Below are 23182 nucleotides of genomic sequence, written 5' to 3'. Positions count from 1 at the left end.
CTCCAGGTATCCCTACACTGTACACAGCTGCCCAGGCCACCTGTGTCTTACTTTCCTCTTAAAAGGACACCAATCATATCAGGTAAGACCCACTCATCTATTGTTATAAAAATTACATCTGAAAAGAGTCTATCCCCATATACTGTTATATCCTGAAGTACTAAGGTACTAGAATTGGGGGCTGAAGAGATGACTCAGTGGTTAAGAGAACTGACTATTCTTCAAGAGGTCCTGAGTTCAATACCCAGCAACCACATGGTGGCTCACAACCATCTGTATTGGGATCCAATGCCCTCTTCTGGTGTGTCTGGGAACAACAATAGTGTACTCACATAAAAAATTAAATCCAAAATAAATAAATAAAAATAAATCTTTTTAAAGATAGTAAAATCAGTTCCCTCTCCAACAAAGTTCACATATTGAAATTTTGACCCCCAAGTCAATATTATTAGATGGTAGTACCTTTGAGAGTGATTAGGTCACAAGTATAGATACTTTATAATTCAATTAGTTATCATGTGTGTGCATGTGGATATAATTATGTGTATGTAAGTTCATGAGGGTGGATGGTTGACTGTATACATGATGTTCAACTAAGTTGTTATTTCTCTTGGGAACACTGTTCACCTTGTATATTTGAGACAAGGTCTCTCTCTGACCCAGACTTCACCAAGTAGGCCAGACTGGCTAGTCAGGGAGCTGCCTATTTGACCTACAATAAGTGGGGCCAATGATATGCCTATTTTTGTTTTCCTAGCATTGGGATTATAAGCAAATGCTACCATGCCCAACTTCCAACATGGATTGAACTCTAGTCTCTGTTCTTATGGGGTAAACACTTCACCAAATAAGCCCTCTTCCCAGGTCACAGCCATTTTACAAGAAGTCTAAAGACCTTCTCTCCTCCTGCCACGAGGCAACACAGGAAGATGATGCAAGACTAGAAGTGACCCTCAACCAATCATCAAACCTGTCCATGCCTTGATCTTGGGCTCTCCAGGCTCTACAATTTTGAGAAATAAATGTCTGTTAGTTATAGTGTACACCACCCATAGCATTTTGTTATAGCAGAAGCTTTGAGGAAGAAAGCTTTCTTTTGCCATTAGGGTATTTTAAGGAATTATATAAACAAACCTAATTAGAACCTTCCGTCTCCTAACTTGAAAAATTCCTACTCCCCCCATCTTATTAAGCCAATGCTAAGCCTTATATGCCACTACTGATAGAGCCATTTCTTATAAAGTGTTCTCTCATTCAAGCAGAGTAAATTTTTTTCTTCTATTAATCTGTTTGCCAATTAATGCACATATCCTTGACCACATGAACTTAAGTAGGTAGAAGAAAAGGCTTTTCCTCCAAAGAAGCAAAAAGCAAAGCAAGAAAAATAAATAAACTTCTTATACAAACATCTTAGAAGCACTATGGCAAGTCAAAGCAGCAAGGCTGAATAGACAACTCATTATGTGTTCATTGTATATTCCAATGCAGAAAAGGCAGAACTGAGAAACAAACCAATAATCTCCAGGTGCTGGGGGGTGGAGAGAGAAGGTTTGTCCACAGTTTGAGCAAGGGACTGCTTGATGGGCGTGGCCATGATTATCTGTTAAAAATTTTCTGATTTGCACTCTAGTAAAGGGTGTGCTTTATTTTGTGTAAATTATACCTCAATCAAGCTCATTAGGAAAACACTGTAAGATTTTTTTTTCTGTTAAAAGAAATTAGAGGTTGAGATGGTATGTTGAATTTTTTTGTAAATATGTAAATAAGGTCTATATGGAAACTGAGCACGGTAACAGTAGCTGCAACAGAATCTAGAAGAAAATGAAATCCAAATACATTCAGGACAAAGAGGAGATGACAAAAACATTTTACTCAATATGCACATATTGGTTTTTTTTCCTTTAAGTGTATGTGTGTACATATGTGTATGGTCTCTCCGCCCCTCCCCCCCCCCGTGTGTGTGTGTGTGTGTGTGTGTGTGTGTGTGTGTGTGTGTGTGTGTATGATATGTGCTGGGCAAACTCTACCTCTCAGTCCCATGTCCAACAGCTGTGAACATTTTTTTTTCCACAAGGACACTTGATATTTCTCCTCTATTACCTGTTCCAAGGAATGCTACAGAAAGATTACTCTGTTTTACTTAACCCAACCTTCTTCTAATGTACCCAACCATGCCATGACCCCCCCCCTCCACACACCTGTGGCACATTTCTCTAGGGTCCTTTTCCACAGTAATAGCCTCTTGAGAATGGAGAATGTGATTATAGCTTCTGTGGGCAAGGTAATCTTCTGGGTAGTAAGTCAAGGTCTGGGTCCACATTCTAGGTAAGGGCAGGCAGAATTCCAAATTCTTCCAAGCGGAAGACAGGTTGGGGACCAGTAAGAGGGAGTAGGTCTAAGCCCTGCTGTGCTACCCATACCACCTCAAGTAAACTGCTGTCCATAGGCACTGGACCCCTACGCACACGCTGGCTTCCTCCACCTTTTACTGCAGAGCAAGCCACAAACGGGATCATTAGCCTCGATGAACAAGAGGCACGCTCACACAAGGCAGAAGTAAGAACCAGCACCGGAGCTTGTTCCCTGACCTCTGCATATGTACCATGTGTCATACATACATGTGGACACACACATACACATGGAGCACACATACAGACACAAAGATTTATCTCAAGAAGAGGAACGATGGGACACTGGCCCAGTAAATGCTGTCGACTACGTGGTTGACCATCCTCCTGTGCCTCAGAGGGACACAAATGAGATCAGAATTACTCTTTGGGCTGATCCCCACATGGTGAGCTTTCTCACTAGAATAAGACAAGAATACATGTGTATTGTAAAATTGCCTACTAAGGCAGATGATGGAAAATGACCAAGAAAAACTGTTGGAGACTCATCAGTGGGATCTGGAATTAAAGGATTCTGTTACACAGCAGGAACCACATGAACTTGGAGTTCCAGGGAACTATCCAAGGTTTTTATTTTGTGTAAAATCCTATCACTGATACCTATCAGTCCCTACTCCTTAAGCCTACTCCACATTTGAAGCTGTTCTCAGTCTTGTAGCCATCGAAGCATAGCCTGGCAGGAAGAAGTCAAAGGCAAGAGTCATTAATGTAAGTTCACTAGTCTGTTCCTCGATGCACAGTGCTCATACCGTGTAGTCCTTGCTATGAGGCAAGGCAGCAGGGCTAATTGTGATCAAGTTGAAGTGACAAGGGACATGCAATCTCTAGATGTAGGCAGAAAAAGGCATCTCCATAATTCCCACCTTTCCTCTTCCCTCCACAGGGAACATGGCAGCCTCCCATTGTGATGGCAGAGCTACTCAAAGAGAATGGCCTAACATCCAGAAACACCAAATGAATATCAGGGCCAGCTCTAGATTCCAATCACAATGGGGATGTCCAGGCCACCTACAAACTTCTGATCAGGGGTCTCAATGGTCCCTCTGCAGGTTTGATAATTCATTCTCTAAACTGATTTCCAGAACTCAGGAAAAGTCGTATATGGCTGCTCAGTTTATTTCAAAGTGTACATATAGAAACTAAACAGAAAAGCTGCTTAAGGCAGAGGAAAGAGTAGCGGGGTGGGAAAGAGGGAGCACGGAGCTTCTGTGCCCTCTCTGGGTATACCTCCCCACCTAAAACACCCCACCTGGAAACCCTCTAATATTTGTCCAAAAGTTTGTGTTGAAATTTAATTATCTAACCATAATTGGTTAAATCAGTGGCGAAAACAACCCTCTAGTCATATGTATTTATAGCCCGTCCTAGTTAAGGTTTCTATTGCTGTAACAAGGCACCATGACCAAAAAGCAAATAGGTGATGAAAAGGTTTATTGGTCTTACATTTCCACACTGTAGTTCATCATTGAAAGAAGTCAGGACAGGAACTCAAAGAGGGCAGAAACCTGAAGGCAAGAGCTGTTGCAGAGGCGCTGGGGGAGTGTTGCTTACTTGCTTGCTCCCCATGTCTTGCTCGGCCTGCCTTCTTAAAGAACCCAGGACCACCAGCCTAGGGATGGTACTACACATAATGAGCTTTACCTTCCCCCATCAATTACTAATTAAGGAAATGTTCTACTGGCTGGCCCACAGCTCCATCTTCTGGAGGTATTTTCTCAGTTGAGGTTTCCTCCTCTCCAATCACTATAGTTTGTGTCTAGTTGTCATCAATCTAGCCAGCGATAGCCTAAACCGTTCACTTTCCAATCTCTCACAGAAAGAGTTTGCTCTTCCCTGCGCCTTATATGGAAACTCCTTTCCCAGTGGGGCATTGCTTTATGAAGCTGACCTCTTGTTTCCCCAAATGACAGAATGCTGTCCTCATTCACGTTCCAGAGAATGTGTGCTCTTTCTCTCCTTGCCCTCTCTCACACATGCATGCATACATAGTGCTCTGTAGAGTGGGCAAAACAAAACGATTTGCCTAAGAACCCACTTAGCATCAAGGGAAGTGTCTAAGCTGCAGGAGAGCTCTCACCAGTGGTCATAGTTTGAAAACACCTTAATGAATCAAGCTTTTAAGCATCCTTTGCAGGGAGTGCCCACCTCTCTCAGGGGCTCCTGGCCTGGTCCTGTCAGCTGCTTCTTGCCTTTCCCGCAGGTGTTCATCAACATTGATGGTTTCCTTTCCTTTGTTTTCCTACACAGTAGGCTTCCACAAAGACTGCACGCTTTTTTTCCAAAGCTGTTTCTGTTAAAAAAGAAAGTCTCCTGCCAGTCTCACTCTGAAGAAGACAAGGCACAGAATCATTTCTCACTGAAAGCTCCTTGGGGAAGGGACGGGCTTGTCCCTTGAGTCTCTTGAATTCATGCAGTAATTACATTAGTAAACAGAGTAAGATGGTCAGCACAGGTTTGTTTGCTGGATGGAGTCTAATTTTAATAAATTATTAAATTATATTTCATGCCTAAGGAAACCCGCCTGACCCCTTTTAGCCTCTAGAGCAGATGTGGCTACTTCTACTCTCCTAATGAGTGCTTCATAAAATCTTTTAACTCCAGTCTTCATAGCTTTCAACACTGGTTCAAAACTTTATGATTAACATGAACTTGCACTAATTGATTAACCTTCAATAAACCTATTTTCTAAACTGTTAAAGAGAAATAATAAAAATTGTGCTTTTAAAAATATGGTGGGATTGTATATAGAATATCTTAAATATAGAGACAATAGATTGGGAGAAAGATACTCTTCATTGTTGATGGTCATTTTAGAAGGGAAGTTGAAGCATTAAAGAACCCTATTAAGCCTATTAAAGTAGGATTTGAAACCTAGCAAAACCTATTAAAGTAGGTTTTAAAAACTATAACCTACAGAGGTGAGTATGATGGTTTTTATATGCTCAGTCCAGGGAGTGGCACTATTAAAAGGTGTGGCCCTGTTGAGTAGGTGTGGCCTTTTTGGAGTAGGCGTGACACTGTGGGTGTGGATTTTAAGACCTTCATCCTAGCTGCCTGGAGTACTCTTCTAGCAGCCTTCAGATGAAGATGTAGGACTCTCAGCTCCTCCTGAACCATGCCTGCTTGGATGCTGCCAAGTTCTTGCCTTGATGATAATGGACTGAACCTCTAAACCTGTAAGCCAGCCTCTATTAAGTGTTGTCCTTATAAGAGTTGCCTTGGGCCACTCGCCCCTCCTGCAGTCTGAGGCCTGCCGGTAAGTGCACCCAGGAGCCCCCCAGACACATTCTGGGGGATCCATAGACCCATAGCCAGCGCTAGCACGCCCCTTCCGCCGCTCGCCCCTCCTGCAGTCTGAGGCCTGCCGGTAAGTGCACCCAGGAGGCCCCCAGACACATTCTGGGGGATCCATAGAACCCATAGCCAGCGCTAGCATGACCCTTCCACCGCTCGCCCCTCCTGCAGTCTGAGGCCTGCGGGTAAGTGCACCCAGGAGCCCCCCAGACACATTCTGGGGGATCCATAGAACCCATAGCCAGCGCTAGCACGCCCCTTCCGCAGCTCGCCCCTCCTGCAGTCTGAGGCCTGCGGGTAAGTGCACCCAGGAGCCCCCCAGACACATTCTGGGGGATCCATAGAACCCATAGCCAGCGCTAGCACGCCCCTTCCGCAGCTCGCCCCTCCTGCAGTCTGAGGCCTGTGGGTGAGTGCACCCAGGAGTCCCCCAGACACATTCTGGGGGATCCATAGAACCCATAGCCGGTGCTAGCACGCTCCTTCTGCTGCTCGCCCCCCCTCCGGTCTGAGGCCTACAGGGTCTGAGTCCCAGACCAGACCTCTACCAGGTCTGCAGTTGTGTGGACCCCGGACTCCACCTGAGACATACTGGAAGGTCCGCTCAACCCAGAGCCACAGAGGAACAACTGAACTCACAGTGTCAGACAACATACCCTGAGATATCCAAGAGGAGACACTGCACCCAGAACAGCAGACATCTAGCTGGACTGCTACCTTGGAGGCACCATATCCTGAGGCATCCTAGAGATACCACTGTAATCAGGGCAGCTGGAAAAAAATCACAAAGACATCTGGACTCCTAGAAGACCAAACAAAAGCGAGACAACTGGAAAGACAGGCTTCAATCAGAGACAGAAGTACAGGTAGCACTAGAATTAACCAGATGGCAAAAGGCAGGCGCAAGAACGTAAGCAACAGAAACCAAAGTTACATGGCATCATCAGAACCCAGTTCCCCCATCATAGCAAGCCCTGAACACCCCATCACACCAGAAAGGCAGGATTCAGAATTAAAATCACTTCTCATGATGATGATAGAGGACTTTAAGAAAGACATAAATAACACTCTCAAAGAACAGATAGAAACCCTTAGAGAGGAAACACAAAAATCTCTTAAGGAATTACAAGAAAATGCAACCAAACGGGAGAAGGAATTAAACAAAACCATGCAGGATCTAAAAACGGAAGTAGAAACAATAAAGAAATCACAAAGGGAGAACACCCTGGAGATAGAAAACTTAAAAAAAACGATCAGGAGTCATAGATACAAGTATTACCAACAGAATACAAGAGATGGAAGAGAGAATCTCATGTGCAGAAGATACCATGGAAAACATTGACACAACTGTCAAAGAAAATGCAAAATACAAAAAGCTACTAACCCAAAATATACAAGAAATCCAAGACACAATGAGAAGGCCAAACCTAAGGATAATAGGAATAGATGAGGGGGAAGACTCCCAACTTAAAGGACCAGTAAATATTCTCAACAAAATTATAGAGGAAAACTTCCCTAACCTAAAGAAAGAGATGTCCATAAATATACAAGAAGCCTACAGAACTCCAAATAGTTTAGACCAGAAAAGAAATACTTCCCGCCACATAATAGTCAAAACATCAAATGTACAAAACAAAGAAAAAATACTAAAAGCAGTAAGGGAAAAAGGCAAAGTAACATATAAAGGCAGACCTATAAGAATTACACCAGACTTCTCACCAGAGACCATAAAAGCCAGAAGATCCTGGACTGATATCATACAGACCCTAAAAGAACATAAGTGTCAGCCCAGACTACGATACCCAGCAAAACTGTCAATCATTATTGATGGAGAAACCAAAATATTCCATGACAAATCCAAATTTACACAGTATCTCAACACAAACCCAGCACTTCAAAGGATAATTGGTGGAAAACTCCATCACAAGGAGGGAAACTACAACCTGGAAAAAGCAGGAAAGTAATCCTCCAAAAACCGTAAAAGAAGGTAGCTACACAAACATATCTCCACTGCCAATAACAAAAATATCAGGAAACAACACTCATTTTTCCTTAATATCTCTTAATATCAATGGACTCAATTCTCCAGTAAAAAGACATAGACTATCAGACTGGATACGTAAACAGGACCCAACATTTTGCTGCATTCAGGAAACGCACCTCTGTGGAAAGGACAGACACTACCTCAGAGTAAAAGGTTGGAAAACAATCTACCAAGCAAATGGTCCCAAGAAACAAGCTGGAGTAGCGATTCTAATATCAAATAAAATCAGTTTTCAACCAGAAGTAATCAAAAAAGATAAAGAAGGACACTTCATATTCATGAAAGGAAAAATGTACCAAGAGGATCTTGCAATTCTCAACATCTATGCCCCAAATGTAAGGGCACCCACATACATAAAAGACACTTTACTAAAACTTAAAGCATACATTACACCCTACACAATAATAGTGGGAGATTTCAACACCCCACTCTCAGCTATGGACAGATCATGGAAACAGAAACTAAATCGAGACACAATGAAACTAACAGAAGTTATGAACCAATTGGACTTAACTGACATCTATAGAACATTTCATCCTAAAACAAAAGAATACAACTTCTTCTCAGCACCTCATGGTACCTTCTCGAAAATAGACCATATAATTGGTCACAAAACAGGCCTCAACAGATACAAAAAGATTGAAATAATCCCCAGCACCTTATCAGACCACCATGGAATAAGACTTGTCTTTGACATGGACAAAAACATCAGAAAACCGACATACACTTGGCAACTGAACAATGCTCTACTCAATGATAACTTGGTCAAGGAAGAAATTAAGAAAGAAATTAAAGACTTTTTAGATTTAAATGAAAATGAGGACACATCATATCAAAACATGTGGGACTCATTGAAAGCAGTACTAAGGAAAAATCATAGCTCTAAGTGCTCACAAAAAGAAAGTGGAAAGAGCATACATCAACAACTTGACAGCAAACCTGAAAGCATTAGAACAAAAAGAAGCTAGTATACCCAAGAGGAGTAGACGGCAGGAAATAATCAAACTCAGGGCTGAAATCAACCAAGTCAAAACAAAAAGAACTATACAAAATATCAACAAAACCAGGAGCTGGTTCTTTGAGAAAATCAACAAGATAGACAAACCCTTAGCCAGACTAAACAAAGGGCGCAGAGACAGCATTCAAATTAATAAAATCAGAACTGAAAAGGGAGACATAACAACAGAAACAGAGGAAATTAAAAAAATTATCAGATCCTACTACAAAGGCCTATACTCAACAAAATTGGAAAATCTGGAGGAAATGGACAATTTTCTAGATAGATACCAGGTACCAAAGTTAAACGAGGAGCAGATAAACCACCTAAACAGTCCCATAACGTCTAAAGAAATAGACACAGTCATTAAAAATCTTCCCACCAAAAAATGTCCAGGGCCAGATGGTTTCAGTGCAGAATTCTTTCAGACCTTCAAGGAAGACCTAATACCAATCCTCTTCAAGTTATTCCATCGAATAGAAACAGAAGGAACACTACCCAATTCATTCTATGAAGCTACCATTACACTCATACCTAAACCACAGAAAGACCCAACAAAGAAGGAGAACTACAGACCAATCTCTCTTATGAATATTGATGCAAAAATACTCAATAAAATTCTCGCAAACCGAATCCAACAACACATCAAAACAATTATCCATCAAGATCAAGTAGGCTTTATCCCAGGAATGCAGGGATGGTTCAATATTCGGAAATCCATCAATGTAATCCACTACATAAATAAACTCAAAGAGAAAAACCACATGGTCATATCACTAGATGCTGAGAAAGCATTTGACAAAATTCAACATCCCTTCATGTTAAAAGTCTTGGAAAGATCAGGAATACAAGGCCCATATCTAAACATAGTAAAAGCAATATACAACAAGCCAGTAGCCAACATCAAACTAAATGGAGAGAAACTTGAAGCAATCCCACTAAGATCAGGGACTAGGCAAGGCTGCCCACTCTCACCTTACCTATTCAATATAGTACTGGAAGTCTTAGCTAGAGCAATTAGACAACAAAAGGAAGTCAAAGTGATACAGATAGGAAAGGAAGAAGTCAAAATTTCACTATTTGCAGATGATATGATAGTATACTTAAGTGAACCTAAAACTTCCACCAGAGAACTCCTAAACCTGATAAACAACTTTAGCAATGTGGCTGGATATAAAATCAACTCAAACAAATCAGTAGCCTTCCTCTACTCAAAGGATAAACAGGCAGAGAAAGAAATCAGGGAAATGACACCCTTCACAATAGCCACGAATAAAATAAATTATCTTGGAGTGAATCTAACAAAGCAAGTGAAAGATCTGTATGACAAGAACTTCAAGTCTCTCAAGAAAGAAATTGAAGAACATCTCAGAAGATGGAAAGATCTCCCATGCTCCTGGATTGGCAGGATTAATTTAGTAAAAATGGTTATCCTGCCAAAAGCAATCTACAGATTCAATGCAATACCCATCAAAATTCCAAATCAATTCTTCATAGAGATAGAAAGAGCAATTTACAAATTCATTTGGAATAACAAAAAACCTAGGATAGCGAGAACTATTCTCAACAATAAAAGAACCTCTGGGGGAATCACCATTCCGGACCTCAAACTGTACTACAGAGCAGTAGTGATAAAAACTGCTTGGTATTGGTACAGAGTCAGAAAGGACGATCAATGGAACAGAATTGAAGACCCAGAAATGAACCCGCATACCTATGGTCACTTGATATTTGACAAGGGAGCTAAATTCATCCAGTGGAAAAAGGACAGCATTTTCAACAAGTGGTGCTGGCTCAACTGGAGGTCAACATGTAGAAGAATGCAAATTAATCCATTCTTATCTCCTTGCACAAAGCTCAACTCCAAGTGGATAAAGGACCTTCACATAAAGCCAGGTACACTGAAAATATTAGAAGAGAAGTTGGGGAAGACCCTCGAATACCTAGGCACAGGGGAAAAGTTCCTGAACAGAACACCAATGGCTTATGCTCTAAGATCAAGAATCGATAAATGGGACCTCATCAAATTGCAAAGCTTCTGTAAGGCAAAGGACACTGTCAACAAGACAAAACGGCAACCAACAGATTGGGAAAAGATCATTACCAATCCTACATCTGATAGGGGGCTAATATCTAATATTTACAAAGAACTCAAGAAATTAGATGCCAAACAACAAAATAACCCCATTAAAAAATGGGGTACAGAGCTAAACAAAGAATTCTCAACTGAGGAAACTCGAATGGCAGAGAAGCACCTTAAGAAATGCTCAACATCCTTAGTCATCAGGGAAATGCAAATCAAAACAACACTGAGATACCACCTCACACCAGTCAGAATGGCTAAGATCAAAAACTCAGGTGATAGTAGATGCTGGCGAGGATGTGAAGAAAGAGGAACACTCCTGCATTGTTGGTGGGGTTGCAAGCTGGTACAACCACTTTGGAAGTCAGTCTGGCGGTTCCTCAGAAAATTGGACATAGCACTACCTGAGGACCCAGCTATACCACTTCTGGGTATATACCCAGAAAATGCCTCAACAAATAACAAAGACATATGCTCCACTATGTTCATAGCAGCCCTATTTATAATAGCCAGAAGCTGGAAAGAACCCAGATGCCCTTCAACAGAGGAATGGATACAAAAAATGTGGTACATTTACACAATGGAATATTACTCAGCTATTAAAAATAATGAATTCGAGAAATTCTTAGGTAAATGGATGGATCTAGAAAATATCATCCTGAGTGAGGTAACCCAATCACAAAAGAACACACATGGTATTTACTCACTGATAAGCGGAGATTAGCCCAAAAGTTTGAAACAACAAAGATTCAACTACCAGACGACACGAAGCTCATGAAGAAGAAAGAACAAGTGAGGATGCCTAGGTCTTTCTTAGAAGGAGTAACTAAATAACCAAGGGAGCAAATATGGAGACAAAGTGTGGGTCAGAATCTGAAGGGGGGGTTGTAGGGAGACCATTGTGTCTGGGTATTCATTCCATAGGCAGTCACCAAAAATAGATGCTGATAGGGATGTCAGGATGGGAAAGCTGACAGCAGCCTGATAAGGCTGTCTCCTTAGAGGTCTCTCAGAGTCGGACATACCCAGAGACAGATACCCACAGCTATCCATTAATCTGATCAAAGTTCCCAATGGAGGAGTTAGAGAGTAAATTGAAGGAACCGTGAACCATAAGGGCTGGTGGCCCTGTGAGGAGAGCAAGAATACCAACCAGCCAGAGCTCCCCAGGGTCTAAACCACCAGCCCAGGAGCACATAGGGAGAGACACATGACTCCAGCTGTATATGTAGGGGAGGATGGCCCTGTTGGGCATAGGTGGGAGACAAGATCATTGGTACCCTGAAGGCTGAGCACTGAGGGGGGGGAATCTGAGGGTGGGGAGGGAGGCTGGGGGTAGGTGGGTAAACACCTTCATAGAGGCAGGAGGAGGGAGGATGGGATAAGGGGTTCCTGGGTGGTGGGGGAAATATGGTAAGAGGATAAAATTTGAAATGTAAATATTATATCCAATAAAAGAGGGGAAAAATAGAAAAGCGGTTAGAACCAACATTCTTAATAAAATGTCAGCCCTCTTTAAAAAAAAAAAAAACTATCTTGATACTAAAATTTGTTTTGAGAATTGTATATTGCAGAATGATCAACCTTGGTGTATCTACTCAACAAGCAAGCTGGGCAGACCTGCTCAAACCTCTGAGATCCGTGAATTCCATCTGGAGGCATCAAAGACACAGCATCAGAGGATTGTCAACTTGCTCTCCCCCCCCCACTCCTCTTCTAATATCTCAACGGCCATAATCAGCTTGAAGAAGCTAATGATGAGTCAGCGCCCCTATTCCCTGGGCATGGGGACTAAGGTGGTAAATGTTGGGCTGTCTCCCTAGGGAAAAGTAGTGGTTTTGTCGGAATAGAGAGGATTAGCAAGGGTTTATTGCATAGCCATAACCTATTAGTAGAAATCTGTATAATTAATATCAAGATGAAGATATAAATTCTTAAATGGCACCAATTTACTTTGTTTACAAATTTTAAGGTTTTCATTGACATGAGCTTCTTAATGATATAAGAGTGAGATAAATATTGTTACTCTCATAGGCATTGTACCAGTATAACACACTTAGGAATACAAAGCTTAGACCCAGTCCTTCTTTAACTTTTTTAACTGATTTGAGATGGTCAGCCTGTGAGTTAAGGGACTATAGCAAATTCATGACTTGGAGTTTATTATAAGGGTGTTCTCTATGTTTTATTTAGAAATAGCTGAGTGGAGTTAACAGGCAACAGTCCAGATTACCTTACATGGATAGCTGGTTTTCAAAACATCAGAAATCCTTAGAATTGACATGACAAACATTTCAGTATTAATGTTCATTTTCATTAGAGACCTGTCTGCTCCGGACAGCTTCCTATGTTAAACTCTAAGAAGAAATTGAGCATCCTTGGAGTTACTCCAGTTGTGGTGAGACAGCCACTAGGCAAGAATTGCCACTTTCCTTCTACAGACAAATTACTGTCCAGAAAAGGACACACTTGCAGAATAGTCAACTGATTATATCTGCCTAGACAGAGTAATCAGCCCTTAATAATTCTGCAGCACTAAGGTCTGTCAGATGATCCTGGGCCAGAAGGCAGAAGAACAGATGCTCCAACGTTTTGAAGTAGAGCGAGTGTCCAGGTGTTCAGAGGTCTCTATAAATTGGCTAAGTTTTAGAAGCTATGCTTTGTGCTTCCCACAATTATAGTCAACTCAGTCATTCTGGATTTCTGATGGGGTTGAAAACTTATAGCTATTTACTTTGAGAGAAAAGATCTGAGTGTATGGTCATCAGCTGACATTCATCCTAAAGCCAAGGAAAAAGCCAGGTTCAGAACTAAGTGTTTTAGTTAGGATAGATGACAGAGGTGCTGGTTAATCAACAAAAGGATGGACTGGGTATTAGGACTATCTTGTACCTCACTGGTACAAATAGGCATAATTATGCTCTAATTGTATTTTGAGAGAAAAGTTTCCTTTTAACAGGAAGGGTGATGTGTAGGAGGAGCTAAGGTGGGAGGAGTACTGAGAGGAAGAAAAGGAGTAAGAAGAGGAGAAGAAGAAGGAGAGGAGAAGCTAGGTGATGAAAGAGAGATAGAGGGGGGAGACAGGGAAGCAGATGTTCATGTATCTCCACCAGTCAAAGATAGTTGATATATCTAGGTTGGGTAGTGGGTTACACCTCTGATTGAACAATACCAAACTTATAAAGCCTATGATTAACATTTCTTTAAAAAATGTATAAATGCAAAAAGGAAAAGGGGGCATGGGATAGGGGTTTTCTAAGGGGGGGGGAATGGGGAAACGGGATCGTATCTGAAGTGTAAATGAAAGATCTAATAAAAAAAAATTTAAAAAAAAAAAAAAGAGTTGCCTTGGATGCTTGGACCCAACTATCAGATTGGGCTCAGGAACCTGGGTGGGGGAGCTGGCAGAAGGACTGGAGGAACGGAGGAGGATTGTAACCCCATAGGAAGAACAACATAGGCTGCCTTCCAGGGACTAGACCACCAACCAAGGAGTGTACAGGAAGAGAGCCATGGCTCCAGATACATATGTAGCAGAGGATGGCCTTGTCTGACATCAATGAGATTGGAGGCCCTTGGTCCTATGTAGGTTTGATGTAAGGGGATGCTGGAGTGGTGGAGCAGGAGAAGGTGGGGGAACACCCTCATAAAAGCACAGGGGAGGGAGGAGAGGGCAGATGTGGAATGGGAAGTTTGGGGAGGGGTAACCGGAAAGTGGGATGACATTTGAGATATAAGCAAATGGAATTATTAATTAAAAAAATAGTTTCCTTGGTCATGGTGTCTGTTCACAGCAGTAAAATTCTAACTAAGACAGTGATCATTAATTATTCACCCAGTCAAGGAATTGGTCATGTATGCTACATGACTAGCCAATGGTTCACCATGGGTCCCAACCTTAAGATTTCTGCCTCAGTGGGAAGTAAGACTGGTTTGCTCAAATGCTATCTCCTGGGGAAAATGAAAGAGTGCTATTGTTCCTCTCCACAAATAGTTTTTTAAAAACTTCTAGGAAACTAAGATTCAGATTTAAAAAGATTTTGGTAGAAAAAGCAATGTAAGGAGGACTATAGTCAGGAGAACCACATGTTGGATGAGACTCCCATCTAGCTGTTCCTCTGCTCCACCTAAACAATACAATTGACTTTGACCTCCTGGGGCTATTTCCAGCAATTCTGTAAACCAGTGGTTCTCTATCTTGTTAATGCTGTGACCCTTTAATATAGTTCTTCATGTTATAGTGACCCCCAACCATATAATCATTTTGTTGCTACTTCACAACTGTAATTTTGATACTGCTAAGAATAATAATGTAAATATATGAAATGCATAATATCTGATATGTGACCCATTTGAAAGGGACTTTCAACCCCACAAAGAAATAGCAACCCATAGATTGAGAACTGCTACTTTTTAAAAATTTTTTATTGGATATTTTATTTACATTTCAGATGCCATCCCCTTTCCCCATTTCCCCTTCTTAGAAAACCCCTAACCCACCCCCCTTCTCCTTTTTGCTTTTACACATTTTTTAATGTTAATCAAAGGCTTTATAAGTTTGGTAATGCTCAATAACAAGATGCCCATACAATCAGAAGTGTAACCCAATACTCAACCTAGATATACCAACTATCTTTGACTGGCAGAGACACGCAAACATCCACTTCCATGTTCCCCCCTTCTCTGTCTCTGTCTCTGTCTCTGTCTCTCTCTCTCTCTCTCTCTCTCTCTCTCTCTCTCTCTTTCTCTCTCGTCACCTAGCTCCTCCTCTCTTTCTCCTCCTCCTCTCCTTACTCCTCCTCTTCCTCTCCTTCTCCCACCTTAGCTCCTCCTACATATCACTCTTCCTGTTTAAATAAAACTTTTCTCTTAAAATACAATTAGAGCATGACTATACAAATTTCTGTCAATAAGGTACAAAATAGATCTAATACCCAGTCCATCATTTTGTTGACTAACCAGAACCTCTAAAATCCCTCCTAACTAAAAGACTGTTCTGAACCTGGCTTTTATTCTTGGCTTTAGAATGAATGTCAGCTGAAAACCATGCTCTCAAATCTTTTCTCTCAAAGTAAACAGCCGAGATTGGCCATGAGACTATAAGTCTTCAACCCCGTCAGAAATCCAGAATGACTGAGTTAACTGAAATTATGGGAAGCACAAAGCATGGCCTCTAAAACTTAGCCAATTTATAGAGACTGCTGAACACCTGGACAGTCCCTATACTACAAAACATTGGAGCATCCGATCTTCAGCCTTCTGGCCCAGGATCATCTGACATACCTAGTGATGCAGAATTATTAAGGGCTGATTACTCTGTCTTGGCAGATATAATCAGTCAACTATTCCGCAAGTGTGTCCTTTTCTGGACAGTGATTTGGCTGTAGATTTTTTAAAAAAGGCAATTCTTGCCTAATGGCTGTCTCACTACAACTGGAGTAACTCCAAAGATGCTCAATTTCTTCTTAGAATCCAAGACAGAAAGCTGTCAGGAGCAAACAGGTCTCTAATCAAAATGAACTTTAATACAGAAATGTTTGTAATGTCAATTCTGTGGACTTCTGACGTTTTGAAAACCAACTATTTATGTAAGGCAATCTGGACTGTTGTCTGTTAACTCCTCTCAGCTATTTCTAAATAAAATATAAAAATGCCCTAACAATAAACTCAGAGCCATGAATTTGCTATAGGCCCTTAACTCACAGGCTAACCATCTCAAATCAGTTAGAAAAGTTAAAGAAGGACTGGGTCTAAGCCTTGTATTCCTAACTGTGTTATATAGGCACAATGCCTATGAGAGTAACAATATTAATCTCATTTTTATATTAATAAAAATCTCATACCAATGAAAACCTTAAATTTAAAATCAAAGTAAATTTTGTACCATTTAAGAAATTATAACTTCATATTAATAACAATTATACATATTTCTACCAGTAGGTATGGCTATGCAATAAATCCTAGCTAATCCTCCCTGTTCCACCAAAACCACTACTTTTCCCTCGAAAGACAGCCCAATATTAACCACCTCAGTCCCCAAGCCCAGGGAATAGGGGTGCTGACTCTTCATTAACTTCCTCAAGGTGATTATGGGTGTTGAGATATTAGAAGAGGGGCAGGGGGAAGAGTAAATTGATAAGCCTCTGACCATGTGTCTTCACTGCATCCAGCTGGAATTCCAGGACATCAGAGGTTTGAGCAGGTCTGCTCAGCTTGCTTGATGTGTAGATACACTGAGACTGTGTATTCTGCAATATACAATTCTAAAAACAAATTTTAGTATTAAGATAATTTTTTGTTTAAATTCTGGAATCTAGTCTTCTGGCAGCCTGCCTCTGTCATGTCTAATTCACATAATTCTGGGAGTTTCTACGAGGGTGTGCTCCCACCATCCTCCCATTCCTGCCTCCCTGCTCTCGAATTCCCCAACACTATGGAATCCAAACTTTCAGTCACCAAGGACCTCCATTTTCACTGATGCCTGACAAGGCTACCCTCAACTATTTATATGGGTGGATCCATGAGTCTCTTCCTTTGTGTTCTCAGGCTGGGGGTTTTATATAGGATACTCCAGCTTGTTTCTTAGGACCATTTGCTTGAGAAATTGTTTTCCAGCCTTTTACTCTAAGGTAGACCCTGTCTTTGTCACTGAGGTGGGTTTCCTGTATGTAGCAAAATGCTGGGTCCTGTTTACATATCTAGTCCGTTAGCCTATGTCTTTTAATTGGGGAATTGAGTCTATTGATGTTAAGAGATATTAAGGAACAGTGATTGTTGCTTGTTGGGAGCCTACTTTAGTAGAAAGTGGCTAGATCAACTTTGCAGCCATCTGGAACCATATACCCTGATGAAAGACTTGGTTGTCAAAAGCCTTTAACAGCTGAAGCACACTCTGATAAATATATTGTTTATCCCACATAGCTTGTTTTGCTGTCTAGTGACCCCAGCTGTATGGTGCACGTGGTAAAATGTTTTCACCTGTGTTCTCCTGCTTGTGTATATAAATACCTCAGCATTCCCTTCAATAGAAGAGACTTGAGAAAATAGAAGAGACTGAATCACACCCTGTCTTGTCTCCATTCTTCGAGTCTCTTGCCCCAAGAGCCACACTCTCTCTTGACCAGAGCACTTAGCCCCAAAAGTGTTGAGGCAAAGTGTTGAGGCAGAATGTGGGCCTCAACAGTTGCTTCCTGTTATTTTTGTTATTATTGGTGGAATTATCTTTGTGTGGCTATCTTCTTTTGGATTTGTTGGAAGAGGATTACTATCTTGCTCTTTCTAGGGTATAATTTCCCTCCTTGTATTGGAGCTTTCCCACTATTATCCTTTGTAATGCTGGGTTTGTGGAAAGATATTGTGTAAATTTGGTTTTGTCGTGGAATATTTTGGTTTCTCCATCTATGGTAATTGAGGCTTTTGCTGGGTATAGTAGTGTGGGCTGGTATTTGTGTTCACTTAGGGTCAGCATGACATCTGTCCAGGATCTTCTCGCTTTTATAGTATCTGGTGAGAAGTTTGGTGTAATTCTGATAGGTCTGTCTTTATATATTACTTGGCCTTTTTCCCTTACTGCATTTAATATTCTTTGTTTGTTTTGTGCATTTGATATTTTGATTATTATGTGATGGGAGGTATTTCTTTTCTGGTCTAGTCTATCTGATGTTCTGTAGACTTCTTATATGTTTATGGGCAACTCAAAGAATTGCTACTTTAAACAAATATGATATTTCTGTAAGCTAAACCTCTTTGAAGCATTTACATACTTCATGTTAATATATGCATAGGACTGAAGACTAAGGAGAAGTCTTACACAGTCTGAGGCTATTAGAGTAACCAGATATTCTATAAATCTTTTAAAAATTGGACCAATATCATATGCTTTTCTTTATGTGTTGGGGTTCCTGACAAGGGCAGGGGAAATAACTTTGCAATGGACACTTCTGAAAGAAGCAGCCATTATTACATCCCATTACCACTGTGCTATATGTATCTGTTTGGGTAGTGATTTTTCCCCATGACTTCTGATAAGATCCACACTGAAAATTGGTTTTGTATGGTAAGTGTGCTCTTAGCCATTGTCACAGTAATATTAAGGTTAGTTTGACTCATTCAAGAGATTCTAGGGCTCAAGAGATGCTCTAGTGATTAGGATTTAATTGCTATAAATCACAAGGAAGAGTCCAGACACCAATAACCACTGTCTAGCACATAATATAAATCTAACTCCAAGCAGGGCAGAGACAGGAATATCACTATGGCCTGCTGATTTCCACCCTAGTTTAGAAAACAGGAGCCTCACATTCAGGGAGAGACCCCGGCTCAAAGAAAGAAGCAGGGTAATAAAAAAGAGCATTGCTGTCTTCTGACCTCTGCATACACACACTGGTATATGCACCTGCACATATACACACATCTATATACAAGCAGAAATGTATATCATTTTTTAAAAGAAAGAACAGAGATTTTGTGGTAATCCCAGACTTTTCAGTCTATGGTTACAGATTTTCAGGGTTTCTTTTTTTTCAAGTATATGCTCACGAATTAGACTCAAAACACCATCTATCAGGGTGGCAAAGGGCAAAAGATCTCAGTAACACACCTTTCTTGTAATCACAGATTATCTAGCAAGATACTCATCCCCTGATAAGAAGCTGTATTCTGGGATCTCTGGAGTCTCATTTTCCCAATAATTCCTATAGATACTCTCGGAACAGTAGGAATGTCTTAGTGTTTAAACTTCAAGAGAATCATATATTTCTTTCTCTTCCCCTGTTCTTCCAACATAATCCAAGATTTTATACACATCTGGCCCTCCCCCAATGAGGACTAGCCACTTACTGAAAGTATTAGCAAAAAAAAATCTTTATCAGAACACAAGCTGGTCTCATGTGCCAAGTTTTGCAAGGCTACATAAGAATTCAGATTGGAAGCCAAAGACAGACACCAAATTAGAGAAGTGGTTTAAATTGTTCTTGGGAGCATATCTGCTTCTTCATTCTAAATTATTTTTACTTCTGCCTCATTGGCTATTAATTACTTTTATTTCACTTCTGAAAAGTAATGCATTTTCATGGGATTGGGATATTTCTTCAAACCAAAACCATCTTGTGCAGGAGGACTGGAAAGATGGCTCAGTGGTTAAGAGCATGTGCTGCTCTTACAAAAGACCCAAGTCTTGTTTCTAAAACCTCTGTGGAGCAGCTCACAACTGACCAGAACTGCACTCCAGGAGACCCAGTGCTGCTTTCTCACTTCTATGAGCTCAAGTGCACATACCTGTGCAGAGACACATATGTACACATAATTTTGATGTATCTTTACCTTTGAAAAGTCATTGTGTGAGCTTCCACAGAGTCACAAGACTCTATCATATCAATCCACTTAATTCCAAGTACTACCTGTACCCCTAGTTAAATTAAACAATTCAATTTAATGTTTTATCCTACTAAACTGTGTCTAAAGTTACCATGAAGTTATATTCTTGAACTATCTAAGAACATATGAAATTTCTTTTGAGCATGCTGTGCCACCTTCCTTATTCAGGAAAATATATATATATCCTACATACATACATACCTATCTATGTTAGATTTTAAATAACAACTCTGATTTAACAAAATAATAAAATACTTTATCCTGAGCCATAGATGAACTTCCATGCCCTGAGAACACAGATTCAAGTTACTATGAATGACATGTTTAATCATGAAAATGTTATATGAAACTTACAGTTGTAGAGAAAAGATAATCATGAATAAATGTGCTTCTAAAATTCAGGAGGGTAATCTGACAGGAGGATAGAGCAGTGTATGGAAATCTATAGGATTTAGGTATTGCCCTTGTCAAAATCTTAGCTTTATCATTGATGGTAGCTAAGTATGTCAAGCTTAGGAAAACTTCATAAAACATAAAAGATGTCAAGTCAGATAGAGAGGTAGATAGTAAGTGGCTGTTGAAACGGGACTAAAAGTAGCCCAAGATACTTTTGCTTTTGACCCTCCAATATCTCATTTCTCCACAATCACAAAGCATAAGATTATGATTAGAATGCCTCCCCACCCCCACCCCCCAAAAAAACTATGACCAAGGCAACTTATAAAAGGAAGCGTTTAATTGGGCTTCTGTTTTCAGGAGGTTGGAGTCCATTACAGTAGTGCAAAGACATAGTAAGAGGAGTAGCTAGGAGCTCACATCTTTATCTGCAAGCAGAGGGCAGAAAGCACAGTCTTTGGAAACCTCATAGCCCCAGAGACGCACCTCCTCCAATGAGCCACCTCCTAATCCTGGAGGTCACATATTCAAGCATATAAACCTATGAGAGACAATTTCATTCAAACCACCACACTGATCCATTCTCTGCTTCTTGAGAAAGCTTTCATTCATTCATGTAATACTGTTGCATACATACAGTCAATAATATAAACATAGAACCGTTGCTCAGGAACACACAGTTCTAGTAGGGAAAGGGTAACCCAATGACAAAATACCAGTAGAGTATACTGAAAACTCATCTTGCCAGTGGGAAGAACTGAGGACAGGAACATTGATTCAGAGAAGGTAGGTTGTGTACTACATGACAAAGGAGTTAGCTCAACAGAAAAGTACAACCAGACACAGTGAGCACACCTCTTGGTGAGTACAAAGACAGAAATAAGAGTGAAGAAACGTTTATTATTTACAGTTAGTAAGGAGCGCACTCTGGATCAGTATTCAATGCAGTGGTCCATCCCACTAAGAAACTAAAAGCTTAACTGGGGAAATCTGTAGATACTCATGCAAGAAAGACTCCTCTGCACATGTACAGATGGGTATACTCATGAGCATGCTCAGTTTGAGGTCACAACCATATGCTACAGAGAATGGCAGAGAAGAACATCTGGGGATGGATTTAGAATTATAATAAGCAACACATACTTTAGCTCATTTAAAAGGGGTAAATCAGAGTGACTAGAAGATTTTGACAAGTTCTTTGTAAATTTCTCCCAACGACATTGCCTGAAATAAACAAAGGAAAGGCATAATTTGAAGATATAATCATCTTTTAGAAGGGCAACAGCTTTACTCACAGAAGTATAAGAGCTTGCTTTTCAAACACCTGTCTAGTGCAATCCAGGCAGAGGCAGTAATATAGACAGACATCCCAAAACGTCTGTTGCATGGAGGGATCTACAAGGAGTATGATATAACCCGTACAGTTGAGCCTGAGTGCCCAGGAGGGGACTTGACAGTTAGACTTATCCTGTAATGCATATACGTATACAATCGATAGCTCATGGGTTTTAGTTCCCACCACATTTCAAAATTAAGTTTCAAACTTGTGGATGGTGGCCCACTTAAGCTGAGTCACACCTCAGTGGCATCACACAGCACTGCTTGGAAATCTTGCTCACTCACATCCATTGTGGGTTGAGCCCAGCTGAGCTCCAAGGTCTATTCTAAGATGGCGGCAGCAGGAGCAAACACTACTTGTAATATACATCCTAAGGAATCAGGAGCCCTCGGCATGGTATGGAGATTCTTTTAAACTAGCAGCAGTTTATAAGAAAACAGCCATAGGCAGAACTATCTTCCAGACTGAGAAGCACCTCCCAATATTTCAGTTGCTGTTCAATCATCCCTGAGATCTTCCTCCTTGAAAAAGGCTGCCCCTTAGCACCAGTGGGTATGAATTTAGCTGCCATAAACCCTCCCTACAGGAAAACTTCCAGCCAGGAAGGAGATAGACTAGAATCAAAAAGCCCAAAAGGATTGCCCTAGATTAAAAGGCTTCTGTTCAGTGAACAAAATCATCAACTGAGTGAAAGCACAGCCCACAGACTGGGGGAAAAATTGTACCAACTATCAATCCAACAGGGTATTAATTTCCAGACAATATAAAAAACTCAAAAACTGATACAATGAAAAAAGTAAATAATCCAATCAATAAATGGGCAAATGAGCTAAACACACTGTTTTCAAAGGCCTACAATTGGTCTATAAATAATTGAAGAAAATGTTCAATATGTTTGCAAATCAAAACTGCGCTGAGATTTCACTTCACCCCAGGCAGAATGGTTACCATCAAAAAAACCAAACAATGGAGAGAATATGAGAGAAAACAAACAAACCTTTAGACACTGCTGATGGGAATGCAAATTAGCCCAGCTAAGACTGAAAACAGTGTGGATGTTCACAAAGAAGTTAAGAGAAATCTACCATACACTCAGCAGCAAGTCAGTTTACCACAGAGATACCTGCATGCCAATGAGCTGGGTAATATACACCCTCTACCACATGATGCACAGTAAGAAGAAAGAGTAACTATTTGAAAAAGATTAGTTCATCTACAGAGTACTCAGTACTTTACATCCCAGTAC

This window comes from Arvicanthis niloticus, chromosome 1 (assembly GCF_011762505.2).
Source record: "Arvicanthis niloticus isolate mArvNil1 chromosome 1, mArvNil1.pat.X, whole genome shotgun sequence".
Classification (NCBI taxonomy): Eukaryota; Metazoa; Chordata; class Mammalia; order Rodentia; family Muridae; genus Arvicanthis; species Arvicanthis niloticus.
The sequence above is the reverse complement of the archived record's forward strand: the minus strand, read 5'-3'. Positions refer to the sequence as shown.